The sequence below is a fragment of the Ranitomeya variabilis genome, chromosome 4 (assembly GCF_051348905.1).
Source record: "Ranitomeya variabilis isolate aRanVar5 chromosome 4, aRanVar5.hap1, whole genome shotgun sequence".
NCBI lineage: Eukaryota > Metazoa > Chordata > Amphibia > Anura > Dendrobatidae > Ranitomeya > Ranitomeya variabilis.
Genome location: NC_135235.1, coordinates 397227485 through 397243120, shown reverse-complemented (window position 1 = coordinate 397243120; position 15636 = coordinate 397227485). Strand labels below are relative to the sequence as shown.

The following is a 15636-nucleotide window of genomic DNA, read 5'->3' as shown; positions in this document are numbered from 1 at the left end:
TCGTAGTGACAAAAGTGCCACTGTGAGACGGTACCCTTATAGATGCCTCTCCATTACTAAGCCATGGCTTGATTTCACTGGACAATGCAAAGGTGACATCAACCCCACTAGCCACTGCCACAGGGCAAGTGGGAAGAGCCATGTAAAAGGAGCAGAAATGGCACATCTAATAGATGCGTCTTTTGTGGGGTGGCTGAGGGCTACTATTTTTAGGCTGGGGAAGCATATATCCATAACCCGTTACCAGCCTGAGAATGCAATGTCCTAGCTGTTAGTTTTAGCTTGGCTAGTTGTTAAAAATTGAGGGGACCCCACACCAGTTTTTTAAATAATTTATCTAAATAATTAAAAAAAGAGCATGGGGACCCCTCTATTCTTGATAGCTGTCAGCGTTAGCAAAGCTGGTTAAGGGTTGCAGCCTATTTTGCCTGGCTGGCTATCAAAAATACCGGGTAACCCATGTCAATTTTTTTTTTAATTATTTATAGCGCAATTGATGGGTTAATTGATGCCACTTTTCCTGGTGCCTGCCCTTAGCTGTTTTGGCAGCTTTTTGCCCCCCCCCCCCTCGAAGGTGTTGTCTATGCATTTGGTTTTGCCTCTCATTGAAGTCAATGTGGTTCTGTATGTTCGATGAACATGTTCGGCTGGGATGTTTTCCTATGTGATCCGAAATGTGAAAGGTTTGTTCATTTCTACTTGCTATGGCCATTTTTTTGGCATATTGTACTTTATGATAGTGATAAAATGTATTTGATAGGACTTGCATTTATTTGTGAAAAAATGGAAATTTGGTTAAAATTTTGAAAACTTTGCAATTTTCAAACTTTTAATTTATATGCCCTTAAATCAGAGAGTCATATCGCACAAAATAGTTAATAAATAACATTTCCCACATGTCTTACCACAAATTTAGAAGAGAAAAAGTACATGCAAATGAAAGTAGGATCACCACAAAAATGTAGGCAAAAATACAAAATGTTTATTTTTCACACCAAAGACACTACACACAATTTAAAAACATCTAAAAACCGTTCCACACTGGAACATACATGTTAGATCCAATATTCAAAATACAGTATTCATTACTGATATACATATATATATATGGTTCCCGGCTGCGATCAAATTTTGCACCAAAAAATATATATGCTACAGATGTCATTTAATCCAATAAATTCAGTATATGAGGCCCATATGGTGGCGACAATGTAAACAGTATATGCAGATTTGTACTCAGTATAACATCAACAAACATAGTTCATATAAGACTGCAGCGCCCCAGAGTCCTGGTCGTTGCAGTACTGTGGCTCCGCCCTCTATGGGGAGCTATGGTGCGTCTGATGGCACTGAAGGAGTTCATCTGATCAGGTATCACAGACACCAATACATTTCACAGCTGGGCCTCCGGGGGGAGCTAAGGGTTCTATTCACTAGGCCACTCCCCACCATAGTGGGTAAACTGGGGGTCAGGCAGGAAGTTAGATCAGAAAGCTGACTGGGTTGGAACCAGGCAACACCTTGTGGCAGAGGGTGTTGTAGGGGAAGATACAGTAGGGTCTCTGTCAGGGGTGGGATCCTGACAGAGGCTTGGCAACTTGAACGAACGTAACGGGACCGTGCCTGCTCCGGGTAGCGGCGGTGCCCAAGGAAGGATTGGAAGAGAGATAGATTGTGCTGAGTGAGAAACGAGATCACGCAAAAGGAGAAATTGCAGTAGGAGTCGTGCTGTAAGACCGAAGCAACATCCTACTGAGGCGCACTACCGGTGGCCGGAACGCCGAGGGAGTATCATAACATTCAGCTTCAAGCAATACTCCAAACAGCGGCAGGACAGTCAGTCTAAGGCGGGCTGTCTAACTTTAATCACCTATGCAGTCTTGGGGGGCAACTTGTGGAGAGGGGCGACTCTAGGGTCCCGGAAGAGCTCCGAGCCTACCCGTCATACGGGTGCCGTCCTAACCAGAACAACAGGGAGGGACGGAGGATTAGCAGAACATCATCTAATCGAGTTGTGAGGGAACTTAAGAAACAGACACAACAGTTGTGGGGACTTTCTGTAAGCACAGCAGGGAAGGACCACAACACATAGCGCTAGAAGGAAGGCACCGATTTCCACCTGTGAAGAGAACTCTGGAGGTGCCATTGGACCGGCCGGACTTGCGTAGCCTGGTGAACCATGTTCTGGACTGAGGACGCAGAGACCTTCAGTAAAGAGGTAAAGAGACTGCAACCTGGTGTCCTCGTTATTTACTGCACCGCACTACTACAGCCTCATCACCACCATCTACATCATACCTTTCACTGTACGCCCCTCGGCAGGGTCACGGACCGGGCCTAGCCACCGTGACAACCCCAGAGCAGAGACTCAGAGGCCCGGTACCGGGTAGCCCCTACGGCCCTGCAGCGGTGGGGGCGCTACAACTTGGCGTCACGAACAGGATCTACTTACAGTGGGGCAAAAAAGTATTTAGTCAGTCAGCAATAGTGCAAGTTCCACCTCTTAAAAAGATGAGAGGCGTCTGTAATTTACATCATAGGTAGACCTCAACTATGGGAGACAAACTGAGAAAAAAAAATCCAGAAAATCACATTGTCTGTTTTTTTATCATTTTATTTGCATATTATGGTGGAAAATAAGTATTTGGTCAGAAACAAAATTTCATCTCAATACTTTGTAATATATCCTTTGTTGGCAATGACAAGGTTGCCACACACTGTTGTTGGTATGTTGGCCCATTCCTCCATGCAGATCTCCTCTAGAGCAGTGATGTTTTTGGCTTTTCGCTTGGCAACACGGACTTTCAACTCCCTCCAAAGGTTTTCTATAGGGTTGAGATCTGGAGACTGGCTAGGCCACTCCAGGACCTTGAAATGCTTCTTACGAAGCCACTCCTTCGTTGCCCTGGCAGTGTGCTTTGGATCATTGTCATGTTGAAAGACCCAGCCACGTTTCATCTTCAATGCCCTTGCTGATGGAAGGAGGTTTGCACTCAAAATCTCACGATACATGGCCCCATTCATTCTTTCATGTATCCGGATCAGTCGTCCTGGCCCCTTTGCAGAGAAACAGCCCCAAAGCATGATGTTTCCACCACCATGCTTTACAGTAGGTATGGTGTTTGATGGATGCAACTCAGTATTCTTTTTCCTCCAAACACGACAAGTTGTGTTTCTACCAAACAGTTCCAGTTTGGTTTCATCAGACCATAGGACATTCTCCCAAAACTCCTCTGGATCATCCAAATGCTCTCTAGCAAACTTCAGATGGGCCCGGACATGTACTGGCTTAAGCAGTGGGACACGTCTGGCACTGCATGATCTGAGTCCATGGTGGCGTAGTATGTTACTTATGGTAGGCCTTGTTACATTGGTCCCAGCTCTCTGCAGTTCATTCACTAGGTCCCCCTGCGTGGTTCTGGGATTTTTGCTCACCGTTCTTGTGATCATTCTGACCCCACGGGGTGGGATTTTGCGTGGAGCCCCAGATCGAGGGAGATTATCAGTGGTCTTGAATGTCTTCCATTTTCTAATTATTGCTCCCACTGTTGATTTCTTCACTCCAAGCTGGTTGGCTATTGCAGATTCAGTCTTCCCAGCCTGGTGCAGGGCTACAATTTTGTTTCTGGTGTCCTTTGACAGCTCTTTGGTCTTCACCATAGTGGAGTTTGGAGTCAGACTGTTTGAGGGTGTGCACAGGTGTCTTTTTATACTGATAACAAGTTTAAACAGGTGCCATTACTACAGGTAATGAGTGGAGGAAAGAGGAGACTCTTAAAGAAGAAGTTACAGGTCTGTGAGAGCCAGAAATCTTGATTGTTTGTTTCTGACCAAATACTTATTTTCCACCATAATATGCAAATAAAATGATAAAAAAACAGACAATGTGATTTTCTGGATTTTTTTTTCTCAGTTTGTCTCCCATAGTTGAGGTCTACTTATGATGTAAATTACAGATGCCTCTCATCTTTTTAAGTGGTGGAACTTGCACTATTGCTGACTGACTAAATACTTTTTTGCCCCACTGTAAGCCTCAAGAATCAGGTCATGTGTGCCTTGGAACTGTGATCTGCTGTGCTGGAACTGTACTTTATTACAAAGACTGTGCTGTGCCATTTACCGCCAAAATCCGCCGCCATTATAGCGCTGAGGAGAGCACAGGAGATGAAGAGGGGCGTGGAGTGGGCGTAGGCAAGCTGGAGAGCGCGAACAACAATGGCCGCCCAGTCTAAATATTTCTGTGTCCTGAGGACGTGTCCGTCAACAGCTGAGGTCCGCCTCCTGATCTTGTTTGGAGGGTGGAGACCATGGAGACGGGGCCGCCCACGAAAGAGACCGCGGGAAGAGGACACTGGAGAAGGAGAAAAGATGGCGACACCGAGAACACCGCGTGGGACTGACCCGATCCAGCCTGAGGTTGTGCCACTCGACATAGCCCCAGACGTGCCAACGTTGCAGGGACTGACCCTCACGGAGCCACCGATGGGCCGACCCCCCTTGCCACCATCTGAGGAGCGTGTAGCTGCAGCCGAGGCCCGCCGGATAGCACGCCGCTTGGAGGCTGATGCCCGCGTGCTCGTTCGGCTGGGCCAGCCCACGGAGGTCCGCTTGTCTCCAGTGTCCCCTGCTCCTCCCAACCCGGCCGCGGCTGAAAGTGCGCTGCGGACGCAGGGCCTGAAGATCATGCCAGAGGCCGAACACCTGCGGCGCTTGGTGGCTGCATGGCGAGACCGACCACAACCGGCAACCCAGGTTGATCTGACCACCGTTGCAGAGGTCCCCTCGTCCCACTGGGGTGTAGTGGTCTCCTTCAACCCCCGACATGGACGCGGGGTTATACAGGAGATCGGGGAGCCGCTACAAGTCCACGTGGACCGGGAGGAGGTGGAGCCCTGCGGAGGAAGATTCCCTCGCGACCTGGAGCCAGGTGATGCTGTGACCTACACCAGGTGGAGGAGAGCAACAGGCGAAGCTGGCTGGATGGCGCGGGGTGTCCAGCGATGCGTCGCGCTTCAGGCCACCGCTGCAATGTCTGCAGATGGGCCTCCCGCTGAAAAGGCAACGGGACCTGACCCTGCGGAGCAGCGGGGAACCCGGACCCACCATGTACCTTGGGGGCGTGCCGGATCCTCAGCGAAAAGAGCGTCGCGGCGAGGGATCCTGTCGTTGCTAGGACCGGAACCGCTCCCTGGATCGGCAGCACGACCCGTTGGTCTGGTGAGGCCCGGAAGGAAACCACCTTCTTCCCCGAAGAACGAGTAAGCATAATGCTTTATATATGTAAATAGTTACAGTTCTCTTATGTTGCTGCTAAAACCCGTCCAGGGTTAACTCTTAAGGGGATCCTTCTGTTGACCCGGGATCCTTGTTGTTTTGTTTGTTTTTTTCTACGTTTTTGCACAAGTTTCCAGAACTGCTGAAATCATGAACAGTGCATGATACAAACTTTTTGTACATAGTTTGCACCTTATTAAAGGTGCTCCCTACTGGTTTTACTTAAAGAAGGACTCTTTGTGAAGATACCACACTGGAACCTTTGCTGAGTATGGACTGGTAGCTTGAGAAGGCGTGCTACCTCATAGAGACTTGGTCGCCTCTTAAGGGGGATGTTCATTTGTCGCGCTTAAACGATGATATTGCTTTAAGACAGGTAGCAATAATGTTTTGACGAAAGAAAGTGATGATAATGTTTACATGAGTAAGTTATATGTGTTCAACTAGTTAATTGTGAAGAAATGCTGATGATGTTCTCTGAAAAGAAAAAGTGAAAGATAGCAGAAGGATGCAGTGGGCCCGTAGGGGTAGACGTGGTGTCCAGCATGCATGTTAGTGAGAAAGATAATGAGAAGGTTTGATGTTATATAAAAAAAATGGTTGATAACGTTGATAGATAATTAGGATAGAAGGTAAACCCTGAGTCCTCATAGGAGTCATGTAGAGATGGCTTGGTGCTCTTAAACTGAAAGTAATGTTATGCTCTATACTGTGTATAGTAGTGGAAAAGGCAGTAGGCCCGGGCTGAACGGGGCGGTCCTGCATAGAAAGAAGAGGCAGTAGGTCTGGTGCCGTTAGGACAGGCGGTCCTGCAGATTTAAAGAAGGAGAATGGAAAAGTTAAATTACCTTATAATGTGATTATAGGAAGGTCTTTAGTGGATTCAGAGTGTATGTCCTAAAAGGCAATGTTAAATTATTGTTCAACAATTTTGCACTTAGTAGAATACCCGGTTGGGTAAGAAAAGTTATTTATAGCATGTTGCTATGATATCTAACCATGTTTGTAACGTTCAAGTGTCCTCACCTCCCATAAAGGGAAGCTCTGTTTAAGTATACTTATTGTTATTGCACTCAACAAAACTGTATGTCTTTTTGCTAACTTGTATTGTTGTTTTCTTCTCAGTCCCGGAGTACTGTGTTTAACCAGGGGGGAGTTCAGCGCCCCAGAGTCCTGGTCGTTGCAGTACTGTGGCTCCGCCCTCTATGGGGAGCTATGGTGCGTCTGATGGCACTGAAGGAGTTCATCTGATCAGGTATCACAGACACCAATACATTTCACAGCAGGGCCTCCGGGGGGAGCTAAGGGTTCTATTCACTAGGCCACTCCCCACCATAGTGGGTAAACTGGGGGTCAGGCAGGAAGTTACATCAGAAAGCTGACTGGGTTGGAACCAGGCAACACCTTGTGGCAGAGGGTGTTGTAGGGGAAGATACAGTAGGGTCTCTGTCAGGGGTGGGATCCTGACAGAGGCTTGGCAACTTGAACGAACGTAACGGGACCGTGCCTGCTCCGGGTAGCGGCGGTGCCCAAGGAAGGATTGGAAGAGAGATAGATTGTGCTGAGTGAGAAACGAGATCACGCAAAAGGAGAAATTCCAGTAGGAGTCGTGCTGTAAGACTGAAGCAACATCCTACTGAGGCGCACTACCGGTGGCTGGAACGCCGAGGGAGTATCATAACATTCAGCTTCAAGCAATACTCCAAACAGCGGCAGGACAGTCAGTCTAAGGCGGGCTGTCTAACTTTAATCACCTATGCAGTCTTGGGGGGCAACTTGTGGAGAGGGGCGACTCTAGGGTCCCGGAAGAGCTCCGAGCCTACCCGTCATACGGGTGCCGTCCTAACCAGAACAACAGGGAGGGACGGAGGATTAGCAGAACATCATCTAATCGAGTTGTGAGGGAACTTAAGAAACAGACACAACAGTTGTGGGGACTTTCTGTAAGCACAGCAGGGAAGGACCACAACACATAGCGCTAGAAGGAAGGCACCGATTTCCACCTGTGAAGAGAACTCTGGAGGTGCCATTGGACCGGCCGGACTTGCGTAGCCTGGTGAACCGTGTTCTGGACTGAGGACCCAGAGACCTTCAGTAAAGAGGTAAAGAGACTGCAACCTGGTGTCCTCGTTATTTACTGCACCGCACTACTACAGCCTCATCACCACCATCTACATCATACCTTTCACTGTATGCCCCTCGGCAGGGTCACGGACCGGGCCTAGCCACCGTGACAACCCCAGAGCAGAGACTCAGAGGCCCGGTACCGGGTAGCCCCTACGGCCCTGCGGCGGTGGGGGCGCTACAAGACCCATATGGGAATAATGCTATAAATAATATATACAACAAGATGTACACTCTGTATGCAGATTGTATGGTAGCGACAATATGAGCAGTATATGCGATATGTGCAATAGACATGCACTAAACGTGCAAACAACAGATGTTTTACATATAGTCTATAGAACCCATGTAGTCACAACAATATAGGCAATAGAAATAGCTGTTCGCTCTATGTGTGGACCATAAAAGGGTTTAGATTTAGTCTACAAAAATGCATGTGCCAGAAACCGGCACTCTATTTTCTACACCATTCCTCATGTAGTATAAGTGATTAGGTAACTTTATTCTTCAGGTTGGTGCGATTACAGTGATACCAGATTTATATCAGGTTTTTATGTTTGGCTGCTGTCACACATTAAAAGACACTTTTTATTGCGAAAACTAGTTTTTACATCAAAGGAAGTAGAAAGCACTGGCGCTCCTGATAGTTCCTAGTGGGGGAACAAAATTGCTGAATGTAGAGTGCTGCTGGTGATTGTGACAGGTTCTGTGTAGACCTGTAAAGTATATCAAATGAAAAAAGTGGTATTCACCTGCGCTGTCTACAAAAACGAACAATAAAATGAAAAATAGATGAATAAATGAATAAGAGAGCACTTACTTAATGAGTAATCATTGGTTATACAGTGGATGTTGTAATGGGTCCTTAAAGTACTACCAGAATCTTAGGGGAATGAGGAGAAAAAAAAAAATTAAATGTTTATTGGTTTATATAGTGAGACTAAAAAGATTTATAATATATACTCACTCAGAAATTAAATGGAAATGTGCAATGAAGAGACGTGATCCCTGTGTATCTGCAATTGATGTGGGTATTGTGATGACCACGGTTGCTTAATCTTCAGAGATTTATACAGGTCCTTCTCAAAAAATTAGCATATAGTGTTAAATTTCATTATTTACCATAATGTAATGATTACAATTAAACTTTCATATATTATAGATTCATTATCCACCAACTGAAATTTATCAGGTCTTTTATTGTTTTAATACTGATGATTTTGGCATACAACTCCTGAAAACCCAAAAAACCTGTCTCAATAAATTAGCATATCAAGAAAAGGTTCTCTAAACGACCTATTACCCTAATCTTCTGAATCAACTAATTAACTCTAAACACATGCAAAAGATACCTGAGGCTTTTAAAAACTCCCTGCCTGGTTCATTACTCAAAATCCCCATCATGGGTAAGACTAGCGACCTGACAGATGTCAAGAAGGCCATCATTGACACCCTCAAGCAAGAGGGTAAGACCCAGAAAGAAATTTCTCAACAAATAGGCTGTTCCCAGAGTGCTGTATCAAGGCACCTCAATGGTAAGTCTGTTGGAAGGAAACAATGTGGCAGAAAACGCTGTACAACGAGAAGAGGTGACCGGACCCTGAGGAAGATTGTGGAGAAGGACCGATTCCAGACCTTGGGGAACCTGAGGAAGCAGTGGACTGAGTCTGGTGTGGAAACATCCAGAGCCACCGTGCACAGGCGTGTGCAGGAAATGGGCTACAGGTGCCGCATTCCCCAGGTAAAGCCACTTTTGAACCATAAACAGCGGCAGAAGCGCCTGACCTGGGCTACAGAGAAGCAGCACTGGACTGTTGCTAAGTGGTCCCAAGTACTTTTTTCTGATGAAAGCAAATTTTGCATGTCATTCGGAAATCAAGGTGCCAGAGTCTGGAGGAAGACTGGAGAGAAGGAAATGCCAAAATGCCTGAAGTCCAGTGTCAAGTACCCACAGTCAGTGGTGTGGGGTGCCATGTCAGCTGCTGGTGTTGGTCCACTGTGTTTCATCAAGGGCAGGGTCAATGCAGCTAGCTATCAGGAGATTTTGGAGCACTTCATGCTTCCTGGCACCTGCTCACAGTGCCAAAACCACTGGTAAATGGTTTACTGACCATGGTATTACTGTGCTCAATTGGCCTGCCAACTCTCCTGACCTGAACCCCATAGAGAATCTGTGGGATATTGTGAAGAGAAAGTTGAGAGACGCAAGACCCAACACTCTGGATGAGCTTAAGGCCGCTATTGAAGCATCCTGGGCCTCCATAACATCTCAGCAGTGTCACAGGCTGATTGCCTCCATGCCACGCCGCATTGAAGCAGTCATTTCTGCCAAAGGATTCCCGACCAAGTATTGAGTGCATAACTGAACATTATTATTTGATGGGTTTTTTGTTTGTTATTAAAAAACACTTTTATTTGATTGGACGGGTGAAATATGCTAATTTATTGAGACAGGTTTTTTGGGTTTTCAGGAGTTGTATGCCAAAATCATCAGTATTAAAACAATAAAAGACCTGACAAATTTCAGTTGGTGGATAATGAATCTATAATATATGAAAGTTTAATTGTAATCATTACATTATGGTAAATAATGAAATTTAACACTATATGCTAATTTTTTGAGAAGGACCTGTAGTAGATGCCCCTGCTTAAATAAATGTACAACCTTTATAGGTATGGTTTTAAATATATGCGGTCTAGTTTTCCCAGTACACAATAAACTTACTGCTGGTGGGAGTAGCGCACGATTCCGTTAGGTTAAGGTACTAAGATGACCGTCAGGTGCTGGCTGACAAGGATTACTGTGATTAGAATTGATTTAACCCGTAGCGTGGTGATGTCACCAGTAGCTCCGCCCACCCTCTCCGACTGCTACCTCAGTGTTGCATCCGGCCGGGGCACGCGAGGTCTCGCGGTAGCGTGGCTTCTGCCGCCACCCTCTCCTTAACCCATCGCTGTGCCATAGCGGTACACCTAGTGGTGGCTCAGACTTTCCGAAACCGCTTCCCTCCACACTCAGCACCACAGTGAGTACAGCATATTTTATTTGCACATAGCAATTGTGGCATATTAGTGCTCCAACATACTAGGGGAGCATTTCTCCTCATCTCAACATATGGGCAATCAATTCTAATCACAGTAATCCTTGTCAGCCAGCACCTGACGATCATCTTAGTACTTTAACCTAACGGAATTGTGCGCTACTCCCACCAGCAGTAAGTTTATTGTGTACTGGGAAAACTAGACCGCATATATTTAAAACCATACCTATAAAGGTTGTACATTTATTTAAGCAGGGGAATCTACTATAAACCTCTGAAGATTAAGCAACCGTGGTCATCACAATACCCGCATCAATTGCAGATACACAGGGATCATGTCTCCTCATTGCACATTTCCATTTAATATCTGAGTGAGTATATATTATAAATCTATTTAGTCTCACAATATTCACCAATACAAACATTTACATTTGTTTTTTTTTCTTCTCATTCCCCTAAGATTCTGGTAGTACTTTAAGGACCTATTACAACATCCACTGTATAACCAATGATTACTCATTAAGTAAGTGCTCTCTTATTCATTTATTCATTTAGTTTTTGCATCACCATAGTTTGAGCATTTCCTATTTTGCCATGATTTTTAAGTGATTTTTCTTTCCACATTTGTTTGCAGGGTAATTGTACTGGCCTTACCCCATTTGTCTTCCTTTTGCAGCCCCTTAGCACTTACTACAACCATTATATAGCCATTTACAGCACAGTAGTTTGGGCTCCCATTGACTTATATGTGGTTTGGAGTTCAGGATCAAGTTTTGGTCAAATTCACGACCCAAACCGGACTTTAAAAAAAATGTCCTCCTGAACCAGCTGAACACAGACATCCATGGGTTTGTTCATCTCTAATTAAGATAGATTATTCATCTCACCAACCTTAGCATGACTACTGAATAATTTATTATTAACCCCAGAAATGTAAAAGAATTATGTCTCCAATATTTTACACTGCCTTGTAACAGCATTATATTTGGAAATTAAAATTTTCTTTCCCATCTTCTTTAATTTAGTACTTATGAAAATTTTGAATTGTTTTGTGATGCTAATGACATTCAGAAACATTAGGGCAGAGTTAGGACGGGGCTTCTCCCAGGACTCTAATAAATAACATAATAAAAGTTCACAGTCTCTAAATGATATGAATATGCAGTGCAGAAAATTTTCATACTTCACACTGCTATCTCCGAGACTTACTTTTATTTACAGAATGAAAACACTTCACAAAAATAAACTAAATGGGGGAATGGGTTTACCTAACATTACGGCTCACTATTACACCAATTTAATTAAACAGAGTTTCCACTGGTGGTCCAAAAGGGAAACGCCTGCTTGGCTAGATCTTGAGACCACGCTAAATCTGAATAATGCACCCAAAGAGCTTATTCTCAAACAATTAATGAACAATAAAAATGTTAGTAATAAATCACACCCAATATTTATGGCAGCCAGCAAGGCTTGGTATAAACTGGCTAGGCCAAAGAGAGGCTCGGATAGATTTGAATCTCTGGGTAATCTCCCTATTTCTTTCATTTTTGAACTGTATAATAGAACAGTCAATTCTCTATGGACAGAGTATAAAATCACAAAATTAAAAGACATATTTGATGGGAAAAGTTTTTTACCCTTTAGCGCTCTTAAAAGTAGTTTTGGTGTTCCTTCTTCTGTTTTTTGCGAATACCAGATTATAAAAGATCTAGTTCAAAAATTCCTTTCCAATAGACCCTTTTTCCAAAGCAGCACAAAACCTCATTTGTAACCCTGATCATAACATTTTTTGGAGCTACAAGTACATATACGGATGGTTTAATCATAACACTGAATTTGCTAAGTCCCCGTTTATGCTAAAGTGGGAGGAAGAACTTCAATTACCAATTAGTGCAGAGGAATGGGAAAAGGCTTTTGCCCATACCTATTCTTCTACTATCTCAATGACTCTACAAGAGTCGTGTTTTAAGATGATTTCTAGGTGGTATCTAACTCCCGCAAGGCTGTCTTTGATTGGCAATCATAATTCCTCGGACTGTTGGAGAAATTGCGGACATAGAGGTAGTTTGCTTCACAGTTTTTGCGAATAACCTAAGATAAAACCATTATGGACAAAGATTTCTGACATGATCAACATCCTAATAAGAGGAAATATTGTCCTCTCCCCTCAGATGGCATTGCTTTCTGTTGGTTTAAATGTCCTACATTTTTCTCTTAGGGCTATTGTTATACATATTTTACTGGTAACGAAAAATGCTATTGCATACAATTGGAAGAACCCTACACCTCCTTCCGTACAGGAAATAGTGGAACACATTGTTCTTCATAAAACATATGAACATAAGTTCTCCATAGCCAATGATAGTTTTAAAAAAAATTCTGATAAGTGGTCCCGTTGGACAGAGGTCTTCCCATAATGCATCGCATTTCGAATGGTTGTTTTGTCTTTCGGAGATTCGTGCGTTCGGAAGCTTTACTTATGTTGGTATGCAACTTCGTGGTACTTTATTGTATTTCTGAGTACTTGTTTTTGTATTTCACAAATGTCTTCTCACTCCTTCATTTTTCCCTTTTCTTTCCTGCCCTCCCGACCTTGTTTCCCTTCCCTTTTCCCTCATTTCTTTTATCCTCTTTTTCCCATTTCCCATTTAAGTTTTAAAATTCCAATAAAGTTTCTTTGAAAAAGAATGAAAACACTGAGAAAGGACTGACTCCTAGTAATTACCAATATGTCGGGCCATATAAATGCAATTATTAATAAGTGCAATACACTGTACATTGTGGGAGGATTGACAAAATTAAGGGGGCATCTAGCTGATATGATCTTTTAGCTAGCAATAAATTATAACTATATCATTATTTATCAGTTTTTTTTATGCAGCCAAGTAAAAATGTAATTACTGCATCACTTTTTTTCTCAAATTCTTCATTTCCTTACCCTATAATATGTACATGGAGTACACACAGACCTTGTAAGCTTGGTTGGCAAGATATATTTTAGAACTCTGAAACAATATTTTGGAATACATCAAAATTGGAAACATATATACACACTAAAAGCCATACATTGTATCCATATAATGCACACAGGCACTGCTTACTCACATTAAGGTGTCTTCCTCTTGGTGTCTTCTCGGTGTGAAAGTCCCTGCTCACATTAATGGCATCTGATCTTGATTCCATTTTAACTGCTGTACAGCATGACGTTAGTCCTTAACAACCAGGAAAAAATGAAAATCCAACCTTTGAACAGCAATAAAAAAATTCAAAGAATGATATCTGGAATTGTATTAGAAAGAGAAAAGAGACCACTAAAAATAACATTTATTCTTATATATAAAAGTACAACACTCAAAAAATATTTTGAAGCATAGAGGTACAATCAATTAGTTCCATACAGGGTTACACATCAATAAAGACATAAATGTATATGCACAATAGTGGCGACTATCAATTCCCTAGAGATCCCTGTCAGTCACCCTACCTATCTGTGTGGAATATTGTTACCCCCACTAGTCCCCTGATCAAACCTGACACGAACAGGGGAAATATTTTGGGATGAAGGAATAGTTCTAACCATCATGGCTGATAAGTATTGTGATTTTTTTATTCTCACATTGATGGCTTTCTCCTGATATATGTTCCTGATTACAGGACAGGATAAATTATTTTTCCTTTCATTAGCGTATGAAATGTGTATATAGGTGACCTCAGCATATTGGAAATGGGTGCACTGTGTTATATTGGCCTAATTACTGTATATACTTGGTGATAGAGCCATTTTTTCTATACCATGATTAGCTTGGTCCTTAACTAATGGCAGGTGTAGGAGGTATACCTGGCATTGTCATTTCTATAGATTAATGAACCTATATATCCCTGACTACTGCCAAATATTTGTAAATCAATATACTTTTTTTTACGTGTTTTTAAGGCCGTAAATTCATCATTCAAACTGAGGCCTTTTCTGTGTATATACACATTTTTTTTTCTTTTTTCTTTTTGTATTGCAGGGGCTTAATAAAGCATTCAGGGATAATAACGTGGAGCAGGGGCACCATATTGTGACTACTAGGCTTCTTTTACACTTACCGTGGTTTTTGCAGCCCGTTATTGAGGGCCTTTTTTGAGGGCCATTGTGCTGCAATTTTCACAATCTGCTGCAATAACGGACCGCAAAAAACTTGAGGATCGCCGTTTTTCAGGTTTCCAATACTATGGTAAAAGTATTGGAAAAAAATGGAAAACCAGAAGTTACGGTACACCACAAAAACAAGCTTCCGTTTTTTTTTTATTGTCAATGGGGGCCGTGTACGTAAGCCGTGAAAAATATTGAGCAGGCCCTCACAGCCATACGGCATACGGCATTCCGTGGAATTATTGCAGCCCGTTTTTGCGGCCCCATAGATATCTATAGGGGCCACAAAAACGGGACGTAAAACCACGGTAAGTGCAAAAGAAGTGTGTTAGCTAGAGATGAGCGAATATGTACGGAATATGATCGCCAAACATAAATTTGACAAGAATATGGCACATTCGGATTCGTGATCGTAAATCCAAGCAAAATATCATAAAATCGGTTAAAAAAAAATCGGTAACATTAGGTAAAAGTGTGGGAAAATATTTGCGTTGCCACCAAAATATTTCCCGCACTTTAGCAATGATAATGGTGGTGTATCATGCATGTTTGGCATGCGTTTGATAAGGGGAGGGGGTTTGTAGGGCTCAGAGGCACGACATTTTTTGTAGGCACAGCAGTCATTTTTTTCTTCCCGACTTTGTGTGCACATTGCGGCTAACCAATCAGGGAGCAGGAAACACTGACTGTGTCCTGACACAACGACTTGTGTCATTAGCTGCTGAAATCACATGTTGATCTGCATAAAAATAGCGGACATGTTGTTTTAGCTCCATTTTGACACTGATACAGTGCAGAGAGGCTGCTCCTGAAGCTGCCACTGTTTGCATCAAGATTTCAGCTATTTAGTTAGGCAGTTGTATATCAGTCAGATAATGTAGCTAGATGGTGTCCAGTGTGGCTGTAATGTTGTTGCGCCGACCATTGCAGACACGTAGTGACGCAGACATGACGAGCGATGCATCCTCAGCCACAACTGTGCCTCTGACCAGCAGCATCCGTGGGACTGCAGCTCACAGGGGTGGCAAGGGTTGCCTAGCCTGGGCCTTTTTTGACACT

The 15636-nt window shown here is 43.4% G+C and overlaps 1 protein-coding gene across 3 annotated transcripts in view; it reads right to left on the bottom strand.

The window, feature by feature from the left end:
• LOC143764882 (membrane-spanning 4-domains subfamily A member 4A-like) overlaps nt 1-13682 on the bottom strand; it is a 161473-nt gene extending 147791 nt beyond the window's left edge. For 2 of the 3 annotated variants that reach the window (XM_077250950.1, XM_077250952.1), the window contains exon 1: nt 13545-13682. The gene's annotated coding sequence lies outside the window, so the exon portion shown is untranslated. Of the gene's footprint in view, nt 1-13377; nt 13445-13544 lie in introns of those variants that run through there. The other variant, XM_077250951.1, reaches the window with a different exon arrangement.
• Between the last annotated feature and the right edge of the window lie 1954 nt (nt 13683-15636).